Here is a 13342-nt window from a genome sequence, read left to right on the forward strand (position 1 = left end):
AATCTTTGCCCTTTGTTTCAGATCAACAAACCTAAATGCTTCCTAAATCCACTTACGTTTTTTGAAACATGGTGAAACAAAAGGGAAATAGTGAGGGATCTGTTTGCTTGTTTGTTTACGACCATATTTGCATCCAGTAACATGTATGCTCTCCCTTAGAAAATCACATTTTCTTTAAAAATGTCTTAACAGAAAATCTCAAAGCAACTGTATGCCATGATCTATTTCTTCCCTGGGAAAGCTGTCTGGGATGTGTCACTTCTGTGTATTGGGCGGGTACCTCTGAAAACCACCCTAGAATTTCAGTAGAAGTGTGATACAAAGAACAGAAGAAGGAAAGAGGTGAAAGTGATCTCGACATCAATACCAGAGATTAGTGGATGTTTCCCTTAGAATTTCCCTTACTGGTGCAGCAGAGCTCACCAAAAATATCATTCCTTCATACAGAGATCTTCTGATGCCTCCTCACACCACTTCAACCTTCAGCCTAGCCCAGAACAGGCCTGGAAGTTCATGTATCAACAGATTAAGTTACTACTGAATATTTTTTGGAAAGTATGAAACTGTAGTTGGAATATTGCTTACTTTGTGATATCTCTGAGGTGGAAGCAAAGGCTGTACAGAGTGTTGGAGTGTGATATTGTCTACAGTGCTGCCAATAAGTACATGGAAAGGAATTCAGGAATACTTTTTCCTCAGTGTCTCATTTTGCCACTTTTGGATGTTTATGTAGCTGCATTCTGTCATGAAACAAAATTTAGTTTGCCTTGAAATAAATACACAAAATAAACTAGAGGTGTTATTAACCTTCCAACTTAAGGGCATAAATTGGGAGTCAGGAATTTCTTCTTTAGAAAGACTATTCTATATATCTCTGCTTTCGATAAAAGCATTTCTCTGTGAAACACCTTGTACAGACAATTGATCTTCCACAGAATAGTAAGCAGTGGCATAAACAAGGTTACATTTGCAATGTGTATATAGTCTAAGTCTGTTCTTGTGCTAAGAGCTTTCTACTTAACCCTGTTAATTACTTCTGGAGATAGGAATTTAAAGAATGATTCTGTAGGACTTGACTGTTTCTGTTTCTTAAGAAAATAGACACATATTGTGCCAAAAATATGGACAGAGCATCAAAATCTTAGTTATGACATTTTTCTGCTCTACAGTTGAAATGCAGTGAAAGAAATTTGGATTTATATTGTATTTCCAGTCACCTGAGTAAGATTCTACAGGTTTAAAATGGACATTGTTACAAAGAGCAGGTACAAGTTATTACATATAACATTTAAAACTAAAGAATTTTGAACTACTGTCTTTTCTGTAATTATTAAGAAGTCATTGTTTTCTCTTTAATTTCACAGATACAGATGTAAGTAGGGAGTAGCTACATTTTAAAATTATTATTATTATTAGGAGTGCAATAGTTTTGCCTTAAAAATGAATCCTTAATATACTACCGCTATTGGTTGTTGCCATACTACAATTAGTATAGCTGCTGACAATACCATCAAGTATGGTATTTGGATAAGAGAAGACATACTTCAGAAATACCTTTTTTAGTAGTTAAGGTCTACTTAAGAGTTATTATTAAGCAAAAATATTATGGAGAGTACTTGTGATTGTCACTCTGTTGAATAACACAGCAACTTCTCATGTTAAGATTATATCCTTAGCATCTATATAGCAATTCTGCATCTGTTGTACAGTTCTGCAGAAGGCAAATGGGAAAATAATTGATGGTGTGTCATTCGGACAGTAACCATCAAAGGATGGTTGCATACAGCTTCTTACCTATTTTCCAGTTAATTCTGCTCTCAAAATATGAGAATTTATTTTAGGAACCTATGAACCTATGACCCCAAAAGGCATAAATATAACAAGAAAGTTACAATTGCAAGGAAATTTAATTACATTTATATGAATAAAATAATTCAATAATGACAGCTTTCTCCCATGTCATAAGAAACTAAATGCCATTCATAAAATAACCATTCAACTGGAAAATATACACAGATGAGCATTTTCTGCAGTACTGTCATAATGTGTAACATGGCCATAATTCTTGCCGTTCAGCACTTTAATGACTTTATCCTACATAGTTTCCCGTACTCATACATAATAGCTAAGTACTCTATGGTGAAAATATAAGCCGAATAGCCATGTGCCTGCAGTCTTCTTGCAAACTGAGCAGGTTTTTGATTGGCTCTAGCAGATTTGGGGAAATGACCATTTCAGACAGGACACAGTCAAGCAGAAAATGGGCAGATGCTGTAAGTTGCGTAATCAGTACAAAGAAAACTCATCTGCCATTTATAGTACATGAGATTAACTGATGGGATACCGACTGATTCAGGCTAATTTAATGACAACCTCTAACCATCTGGCTACAAAGCTGTATTTTACAAAGCCCTAATGCTGACCCACATAAGCTAGTCTAAAAAACATTTGGTGAGTTTAATAATGGATTATACATCAAAGCAAGAACTCATTACTGTTACAAGTCATGAAATATTTATTTTTAATCTGACAGTTCTACTACTGCTAAACAATAAGAGATTACACTGTGAAGCAGTGTATATATAATAAATGACTGACTACTTTTCTGCTGTGCTAGTAAATGCAAAGCTTTCTGAGCCTGATGCTTTCACTTGCTGACAGTGTGAAATGGTGGGAAATAGAGCCTCCTTTTTCTTCAATGGCTTCTCCAGCACCAGATCTTCCTTTGCTCATTGGACTTAACTTATAATTTTGCAGTCATATTAGACATAACTGATGAATTAAACCAACTTGTTAGTTTCTTTGTATTTAGCTTGATTTCACAAATAGTCAGCATCCTGGAACCCAAATTACACTTGTGATGCTTTTGCCTGAAAAGTCTCTGTGGAATGTCATTGAAGAAAGAAATTGGGAAAAAAAATGCTTAATTCAGAGCATAATTTGGCTGACAAGATCCAATTTACTGGTGATGGTTTGTGACGTGGGAAGAACACAACCTGGTTCTCAAAGCTCAGAGCTCGCAGTTAGAAAATGTACATCAGCAAACTTGATTCAAAGGCAGTGAAGCGATAACCATTCAACTTCCCCAATGCAATTTTTATGGAGTCATTGTTATAAACAGAGGCACATACTAAAATGTTGTTGAAATATGGTAATTGCAAGTGTTTTTCACACAGCCTATATTATTTTCTGAATACATGTTCCCCATTGTACAGATGAATAGTGATGTATTCACTTTTTTTTTCTTTTTTCTTTTTTTGTAATCATGTTTAAATACAATTTATGTATGATAGTATATACAGGTTGCTGAACATGCTATAACATATTCTGTTCCAAGCATCAGAGATCTGGGAATGGAGGAAACTTGAGAAATCAGAACGGTATGTTTCCACATAAACTTTGCACAGCTGTAAGAGGTACTGTTAAATTCTTTGAGCCATAAAGGTAAATTACGCCATTTGCACCAAAATACTATGTGCAGTATACTGCACATATATTGATCCATATACTATTCCTTGACTAAAATCTATGGACAAACATATAACTTACTTCCCTGTGTAGCAGCTGCAAGTAGTAGTACCTAGTCAGATTTCAGAAAATCACAGATTTCTATTCTGTTGGAAGATTCCATTACCTATCTTATTCAGTCAAAATTATTTGGTGTCTCTGACAGTCAGCAAATAGAAGAAAAAAAAAGACATCTTTGCTGACATTCGAGAATAATCCTTACTAGTTTCATGTAGGTTTAAATGCAAAAAGTTTCCTTTGAAAGAGTGTCTTGTATACAGAAAAGAAAAAAATAAAAACAAACAAACAAACAAACTCAGAAAAGGTTTCCTAGAAGAACAACAAATTAAGGCAGGTTATTCTCGGAATTATATTTATTCTATTGCCAGAACATTCAACTCATAAATTAGCCTCAGTGCTGTGTAACTGTTTTCAGATATGGTGTCAAAGACAGACAGTAAAATTTCAAAGAAAGACTACCCTCATGACATTCTATCAATTTACCCATACTATCTACAGAATATTATAATATTATTTTCCATTAAGTTGCAGAAGATAAAAACTTACATAAGATTTGAGATACAATATAAGGGTGCTAAGATATACACAGCCATTACCAAGGTAAAATCATATAATTATTCTGCTCAGCAAATCTGTTTATCTACACGGGTTGATTCTTCTGACCTCTGTGATCCCCCTCTGAAATCTATATGCACACAACACAGAGAAGCTTTCCTTCATCTGAAATGGATTGTTTAGAGAAATGAAAATGCAGCACACATCATTTGAGAATCTGCACTTTCCTTTTATGCAAAAGAATATTCTAAGGAACATCCAAACTACGGTTCTGGCCTCAGATCTATACAGCTCTTGTCTAATGAAAATAAGCTGACTCACTGGGGAACTCTGCTACTTTCAACTGGTAGAAAGGGGCAACTTCTCTGTCATCTTCACAGCGTGCAGTAGTCCAAACAATAGTCAAGAAACTGCTATTCAGCACTTAGTTGTACTACCAGTTTTCTTTAAAGGTTCTTCTTTCCTTGCAAATATTGTACATGCTTAAAGCCAAAATTGCATTTTCTATCTCATCATTGCAATTTCTATCTCACCTTCTTTTTCTCTCTTTCTCAGGGCAAACTTTATTTGCATGGGTGACATGAAAGCTAACTTGGTCAAATTACAGCTGGTAAGATACAAATGTGAATGTAAACAGCATGTGCAAATGGGACTGTAAGGGTGTTTGCCCAAAACTGATAGTGCCAAAGAGACAGACAGCCATCAGCTGGTCCAAAAAATAAACTTTCTGCTCTTGTATATTCAAGGGAAAAAAAGTATCAGCATATCTGCCATTCTTCAGCTTCACAGACAGTTTGATTAAAAGAAGGTCAAGAATTCTTTTCTTAATCAGAAAACCAAGAAGTGAATGAACACCTGCGTATATCCATAATCTGATGCTGAAGGCAGACTCACATACAAATGGAAAACAATGACCATATTAAGGTGTTGTCTTCTGTATTTCTGTCTGCCTCTTGACAGAAAGAATTATTTTATTTTTAAGACACACAATGAAATACTGCTGCCAGAGGGTAACTCTCATTAACACCAAGTGTAAAAACGAATATCTCCCTCTCTCTTCAAATGCTTATGCAATTAGTTCCCATTACATGATTGTCAGAATAAATTGAAATTCTCAGAGATCCCTCATTTCACCTGGCACAGAGTCTGCTACCTACTTTTTTTGTGATATTACACATAAATCCAATGGAATCTTCTCTCTGTTTAATATAGTGACAGAATGTCTAGGTTGTCAGTCTGGAAAAAGGACTGAAATTTTTTTTATACCTGGAATCTGAAAGTTTCTGCTTAATTATTATATTAATTATTCAGATTTGTATTATATATGATAATATATAAATCTGAATAATAATATAATAATTATTATTCAGGAAGCAACAAATTCAGGAATTATAATTCCTGAATTATTATTATATATTATTATTCAGATTATTCGGCATAATCTGCTGATTATGCCAAATATAATTCCAAGAAAGGCCTGCTTTAATTTGTACTTACATTTCTTGTTATTTTTCTCTTCCCCTACATATGCATCTTCAAAATGCAGATCTGTGAAAAGTCTCAACTGAGAATTATTAGGTGGCCAGTTTAAATGAAGAGAATCCAAGTACATTTAAGGAATTTGTCTTCTTTTCCATTCTATTCTGTTTTCTTAACAAAAAAAATGGAGGAATAGCTTCAACAAAATTAGGCTATTTTCCAACTGTCATTTTAATTATAGTGTAGACATTTCTCAGAGAATATTAAGCATGCTTTTCAAATAGTATGCTGTGATTCTACTACTGGTTTTGCTCACTTCTCTTAGGTTGTTAAGCCTGACCATCTCATGTTCACTACAGCCAAGGCTGCCCTCTGTTTTACATCTTCAAAAAGTTCTTCCTTGTTTGTGATTACGGGTCCGGCAGAACGCCTCTTCTAATGGTTTGTTGATCACCTGCATAAATATTGTCCTTGACCTTTCTCAGAAATCTCCCTAGTTGCTTGTGACCACTATTGTTTTCCTTCTAGCAGATATCAGTGTGTTTAAATCTGTCTTCAGATCTTTATCCATAAATTCTTTACTGGCTCATCACCAGTTCCAAGGCAAAACTCCATGCATTGGAGACTCTTTGCATAGAGTCCCTGCCTGCCTCACCTGTCCTTCCTAAAGTACTTGTATCCATCCACTGCAGAACTTCAGTCACAAGAGCTATCTCATAATGACTGTGTAATTATAAGGAGAATATTGCTCTGTGACTGCTCACAGACTTCTAAGTCCACCTGCTTGTTTTCTGTGCTGCAAGGATTTGTTAACAGGCATTTTCACCTGGCCCTCAGTGATGCCTTTTTTTCAGGGAAAATGTAACAGCATCCCCAACTATGCTGTCCTCCGGGGATTTACTCACTGTCTTTTGAGCCTGAACTTTTCTTCAGACATTGGTCACTATCCCCCAACAAACCTAGTTTAAAGTCTACCTTAGCAGGTTAGCAAGCCTGTTGGCAAACTTGTTCCTGCTTTACTTTGTCAGATGGATTCTATCTCCCCAGCAGTCCTCACTCTTCAAAAATGGTAGAGTGGTCATATAAAACCAAAGCTTTGTCTGTAATACCTGTTGTACACTCAGATGTTGACCTGCAGGATGTTTCTGCCTACCTACTAGCAAAATAAAAAAAGAGGAGACCTTGATTCCTGAGCTCTTCACCCTTGCCCCAGAGCCCTATATAGTTAAGCTTGATATTTTCATGATCTCTTTTAGCAGTATCATTGCCTCCTACATGGATGAGCAACAAGGGGTAATATTCCAAAGCCTGGTTTCTTGCATCTACTCTTTTCTTGAAAATTGAAAGGTGTAGCACTGGAGGAATCTACAGGGGAATTAACAGGAAATAATATGAACTCTTTTACAATGAAATAAAAGAGAGTGACAATATTGTAGAGAAACATCCTAAAGATGAACTATTGGAAAGTTATTTTTGTCTAGTTTTATCAGAAGCTTATGTTTATTTCTAGTCTATTACTTACAGATGACCAAATGTATGATCAGAACTGGTTAAAATGGAAAGGCAAATGAAATCTAGTCTGATTACTATTTAAGCATAACACAAAAAATATAGTTCACATATAAATATGTTTGCATTTTTAAATTTTAAAAATTTTAGATTTTAAAAAACTGAATTTTATGTAGAGAAAAAAACACATTCATAGGAATGCTTATACACAGTGATAGTGCACAGATATCTTCTCAGGATCTATAAAGTTCACATGTAGAAGAAAGATAGCTCTCTCTGTCTTCTTTCCCAGAAATCCCTTTATACAGATTACCTGTTCATATAAATATAAATACTCTTGGAATGACCATTAAACAGATATAAATTGACTTGAAATTATTTAATCAATTTTAAAATTAAAATTGGTTTGGCTGATTTTCTAAGTCATGCAAGGCAAAGAGTTTGACCTTGAGTATGAAATTGGCAGAGAAAATATACATAGATGTATACAGTTTCACACATACATGTACAAAAAGTACAGCACAGAATGAAGTGAGTGAGAGTTTTGAATAAAAACAGGGGAATATGCAAGTTCCTATAGATTAAGGACATAGTTCTCTGGTGGTTTAGGTTTATAAGCCAATTAACCTTTTGAAAGAAAAACATTTTTTATAACTAAAGGAATCAATGTCTTGACAACTCAGACTAGAACTGTAAGCACAATAAATAGCTTGAGAATTTTAGCCATGAGCTTTATCCATGAGTTTCACTCAAATAGCATTCTATATTTATTAACAGGTGTCCACGTACATCTTTAAATTAGTAGCTGATCTTAATACCAAAATAATTTTTCTTGTTGTTCAGTAGTCACAGAGTGTTACCTAATAGAGCCATTCAGACTGCCATAGCTATTTTTGCTTGGTTCAGAGTGGTTCTTACAGTTCTTTCAGGATCTACTTGGCATCAGAAATAGTCTTCAGTCTGGATATTGGTCATAAATTATAGCACATCCAAACACACTTACTATCTATGCGCACTTCATCTGCTTTTCATTTCTTCATTACTTGAAAGTCTAATGACAGAAAAATGCTGTGTGTTGACATCCTGCCCCTTGACTAACGTTGTAGGTGTAGACAGGCTGCTGACACCCTGCCCCCTGACACCCTGGTCCCTTGATCGACCTGGCAGTGTAGCCAGGATGCTGCCCACTTTATCCATGTAAGGTATGATTCTCTCAAATCACACTGCCATCGGTGGAGCCGAGGAGTGGTCCAACTCTTACCTGCATTCAGAAGTCATTTCCACAACTGGCTGTCCCTGTCAGATGACCCAGGCATCAAGTGTCCCTGGCAGTCTGATGAAGTCAGGGCATCACTGATGACCCTGTGTTTGCTATTGGTGATTGGATGACTTGCCATATGGGCGCATTGTTGCTCATCTTTCTTACTGCCTCCGTGAAGTTTGGTTTATAAAGTGTTGTCAGACTCCATTACTGTTCGGATCACATATGTTTACCCTCTTCCTGGACAGAAAGGAGAGGAGATTTGATATCCTTCCCTCTCTCCCCTCTATGACAACCAATTGTTTATGTTTGGCAAAGTCATGGGCAGTCAAAAATCATCAGCACAATTATGATTTATAATAAAATGTGATACTTAAAATACAAAACCAATTAATAAATGTAAGTTACTGAGTTTTTCTACTAGAAAAGAACACAGTGTTTCTTGGAATACCCTATGCCTTGTATTCATTTAACTTACCTGACTGCAATGTATTTTCCCTATTAATAGGATCTTGCCTTGGAAAGGAAACGAAGCAGTAGTCACAAAATGGTTTACTGGATATAAGTGAGATAGATAGACTTTTAAAAGCTCTTTAGAATCCATACTAGTTTTGGAATTCAGTAACTCTGGTGAATGTAAAAAATTTGTATGTCTGTTTCCAGCTTCTTATCTATTTTCTCATACTGATAATCAATACATTAAGTCTGGCATATATGAACAGTTGGTAAAACCTCCCTGAATTTAATTTTAAAGTAACTGCAAATGCAAATTAAAAAAAAATCTCATTAGAATTTTTTTTTTAAGATTGAAGAGAAAAAAACATATTCTAGAAAGAAAGTTTAACAAGTATATTTTAAAAATTATATATTAAATTTTGCTATTTATGTAGTAGAGTATATAGTAAATCACTTTCTTTAGTTAACAAGAAAATTTGTGTTCTTCCATTTGTTTTCATCTTACCTGTAGCAGCTCTGCTCATTCATGTAAAAGTGATCTTATAAAAAAATACTGCATTGATAAAATAATTTTAAGCACTGCAAAACAGGCAGAGACTATTTCAATTAAATATTTCTATTGCTGCTTTCCAAGTTAAACAATATTATTTTAATTTGTTTCTACACAATCAAACGTGAAAATCAATATCACCTTTCACATTCTCTATTACAGGGTTGAGAAAACCAGTTAAACTTCATTGAGTAATTACACAGAATAAGTCAAGCTTGAACTGTTATCACTGAGGGACACATTACCTGAAAAGAGACTAAAAAAGTAACTTTACAGAATGCAATTAAAGAAGGGATAAAGGTTGTAAACAGATGAAAGACAGAAGGATATAACACAAACACTTATCCCAGGAAATTAAAATTCCTAACTAAGAACCATGAAATAAAAATAACAGGTACCATGGTGTGATTTAAAAATGCAGTAAAAGACTTAATATTAAGTATTCTCATCCAAAGCCAAAAGTTTGGCCCAAAAAGTCAATTCCATCCCAAAAGATGCACCTTAGTTATGCATAAAGGCTAAAAATGTACACATATTGGAGAAAAGCACCCCTGCATGTGGTTCCTATATATTTTGTCCAAACAGTTATGCATAAAAAATAAAGATGTTCAGTACTCTGAGTGATACATATGCACCAGTCTTTAGATTATGGCTGCTTGTATCTATATCCTGCCCTGCTATTGTAATATGCAGCTAGGAAAATGGTCACAGATGTGATAAAATTAAATCCAGGTAAAAACAGCTTCTTCTGGCAGCAATTTTAGAAATATTTATGATATTTTCCTAAAATCAGGCTGAGCAATAACTTTATAAAACTACCTGAAAGGATTTTTTAAAATAACTTTGCTAGGAGGAATACACAAGACTATAGATCAGATATCTCTTTCTCTCTGAAATATTGAGGAAGGGGCAAACATTTCATAGAACCTGATGAATAAGTGAAAAGAGTAGAATTCTATTTTTAAATGTGAAAGGTATCTACTAACTCTTCAGCTGAAGAGCCAATGATCTGTGGCAAGAGAATTGACCTGCTTTGAGGCAAAATTCTCCTTACCGGACTTTAAAATGGAATCACTTCCAGTGTGTAAACTCTGCAAACTGGGTTTCTACTTGTGTCCAAGCGTGTATTACAGCTAATGAAAAAGTAGGTCTTGATGCAGTTGCATATAATACTGGTCTCTAGTGCTATCTGACATACACCTAAGGGAACTTCATGGCTTCCAGTTCCTGGTCCAGAAGGGCACACGTCTCCTGAAGGTCAGGTCTTGTTTTGTAACGGTCAGGTCCAGATGATGATTATAGTCACCAGAGAGCTAGCTTTGATTTCAGTTGCCCACATACAGGCATGTAATACAATTCCATATGCTTCATTTTTTGACATTCAGATGGCATTGACAAATACAATATAGTGCTATGGGAGATATAAAATCTTCTAAACTCACAGCTGAAGCAGGATATGTTAAGGTATGCTGGATGCTTATCTTTAGAGAACTAAATTCTGCCCTAGGGCTTCTCAGATTTTATTAACATTGTGTATTAGAGCAGCTGAATCAAAAACAATGGAGTCTAAAGGGATAGTCAACTTACCAGAGGAAGAGCTGTTTTTCTGTTATTGTCCAGTTCAGAAACTTCTTCAGGAAAAACTGTCTCTCACTGTCCATACAGTGCTTTGTGTAATATGATTCACAACTCCAAGCATTACAAGAATATGTAAAAAATCAGAAATATGCACAAAAATAAGGTTTTGTCCCAAATTCAGGAAGCAGTAAAGCTGAAGTAAATTTAATAAATAGAATGTTTCAGTTCCACAAGGTGTGCATCTCGGGGGTTGCAAGGTACAAGATTAAAACAGTGAGGTGAACAAAAAGTCTTTCACAGTTCACAAGACCAGCTGAGATGGGAGAAATACATTTGGAGAAATACATTGGGGAGAAATACAGTTGGAGTGTAGAAAACAAACAAAAAAGAAGTGTTTTATGAACACTGGATAAAATAATTAAAAACTTTAACAAGTCCATGGGTAAACCAGATAAAAAGAAAATAAGCATAGTTTGCGAAACAGTCTTTATCAGCCCAACTAACTGATTATTTTTATACACATGGACATTTATCCTTTAGTAAGCTATATTTTTTATTATTATTGAAATTCAACCAGAAAAGTAAGGTATAAATAAATAAAAGCTGTGCATACATGTGTGTTCATTTAAATACATGTGCATAATTCACTTAAATGCTCTTACTCCATGGAATGCATAAAGACATCAAGCAGGAATGTCCAATAACATGTATACCCAATCTGAGACATTAGTCATGTCTATGTATTCTATAGTATACTATTCTAAAATGTATAACAGTGTCTTGACTTTTTAAGATATTTTTGTAAACAAGAACTCTCAATGGAAATTAAAAAGCTAAGAAACTATTCTGAGTCCGACATAAGACTACAAGAAGTTTTAAAAACCTGAGTTTATGATAAGTGGTTATTTTGAGTTTTTCCATTAAATGACATTGTTTCCATTACCATTTGGTCTAATATTGTAACAGATACTTCATTTTTCTGAGACCAGAAAAATGGTCTCTTCAAGAGACCATAATTTACTAATGACAGAACAAAAAGATAGTTTAGGCAGCACTATAGTCATACTGGTACAAAATATTCCCAAAGTATAAGCATTTTTAATCCTCCTTTCTTTCATTCTAGATTCAGCTTTCCTATTGGACAGTGTTTAGTAGTTTTTCAGTATTTTGTATCATCCTTACTCACTCCTTTTGTTGTCAATGTTGAGGAATTAGTGGTTACTGAAAGAACATGCCTTATCTTCTACATATGTTGGCATAGCCTTTAAAATCAGATGGGTTCTTATTCTTATTTCCTTTTCAATTGTCCAGGACAGGAACCAGTACTTTCTCAGGAGACTTCATTTCCTGATGAATGTTCAGAAAGCTCAATGACTAAATCTGAAAAAAAGAAAATTAACCTCAGTAAAAAGAACAAAAAGCCCAAAGAAAGGAAAACAAGGCAAAACAAACAAACAAAAAAAGGAATTCACTTGTGAAAAATGTGCTTTAAGCAACTTGCCCTGTCTTAGCATTCTGAAACACAGACAAAAATGGTCCTGGTACAGATTTTCTTAACTGCCAAACTCTTCTGTCTTCTTTCATATGAATAACACTTGAATTATGTATAAGAAACCAAAGCAGAAAATTCTAACAATTAAATTTAATATCCCTTAATGACTTATTTTATTCATCGGTATTATTAAACCTAATGAAGTAGAGCATTGTTAGTAGTTTCACTTTTTGTTTGTAATAATGACATGCTGGTGGCACTGCTTTCTATGGATAATACATTTTCATCTACCAGGGCCAACCTCTGCTAGGATTTTTCTTCTTAGTCTTAGAACGAAATGCAAATGTGCTGAGTAATGATCACTAATCACTACTTCAATATGATTTGAAAAACCTTCAATAGGTTTCTTAATTTCAGCAATATTTTCAGAATGTAGCAACTGGCATTATGACTAGAGGATTAATCTAGTTCCTAGCATAGCACACAAAGGGAATTACAGAAATACTCATACAGAATGCATCTGGTGGGCAAAAGGCAAATGTAATGTTCCATAGACTTCAATATTTTGACTCTGGCATCTTTTTCTTGTGAGTACTTAACATATGGATATGACTACAGTCTAATGAAGGCTCTAATTAAAACTTTTTATAATATTTATGAGCTTATATTTATTAAAGAAGTAAAGATGTCAGCTAGATCTTTAAAATCCAGCAAGGAGATACATAATGGACAGGTAGAAAGCGAAATTTGTAATTGTAAGTTGAGCCATGTATAAAGAAAGAACTAAGAGATTTAAAGAAAAAAAAACCAAACCCCAAAACAAACAACATTTTTTTCTCAGAAGCTACCCTTGAGACTAACTTTTGAGTCGCTATCAAGGAAAGTATTTTGCTTCCTGACAAGAACTAAGCACCTTCCTCAGGCTAGTCTTCAG

This window comes from Ciconia boyciana, chromosome 1, assembly GCF_034638445.1.
Source record: "Ciconia boyciana chromosome 1, ASM3463844v1, whole genome shotgun sequence".
NCBI classification, from domain to species: Eukaryota; Metazoa; Chordata; class Aves; order Ciconiiformes; family Ciconiidae; genus Ciconia; species Ciconia boyciana.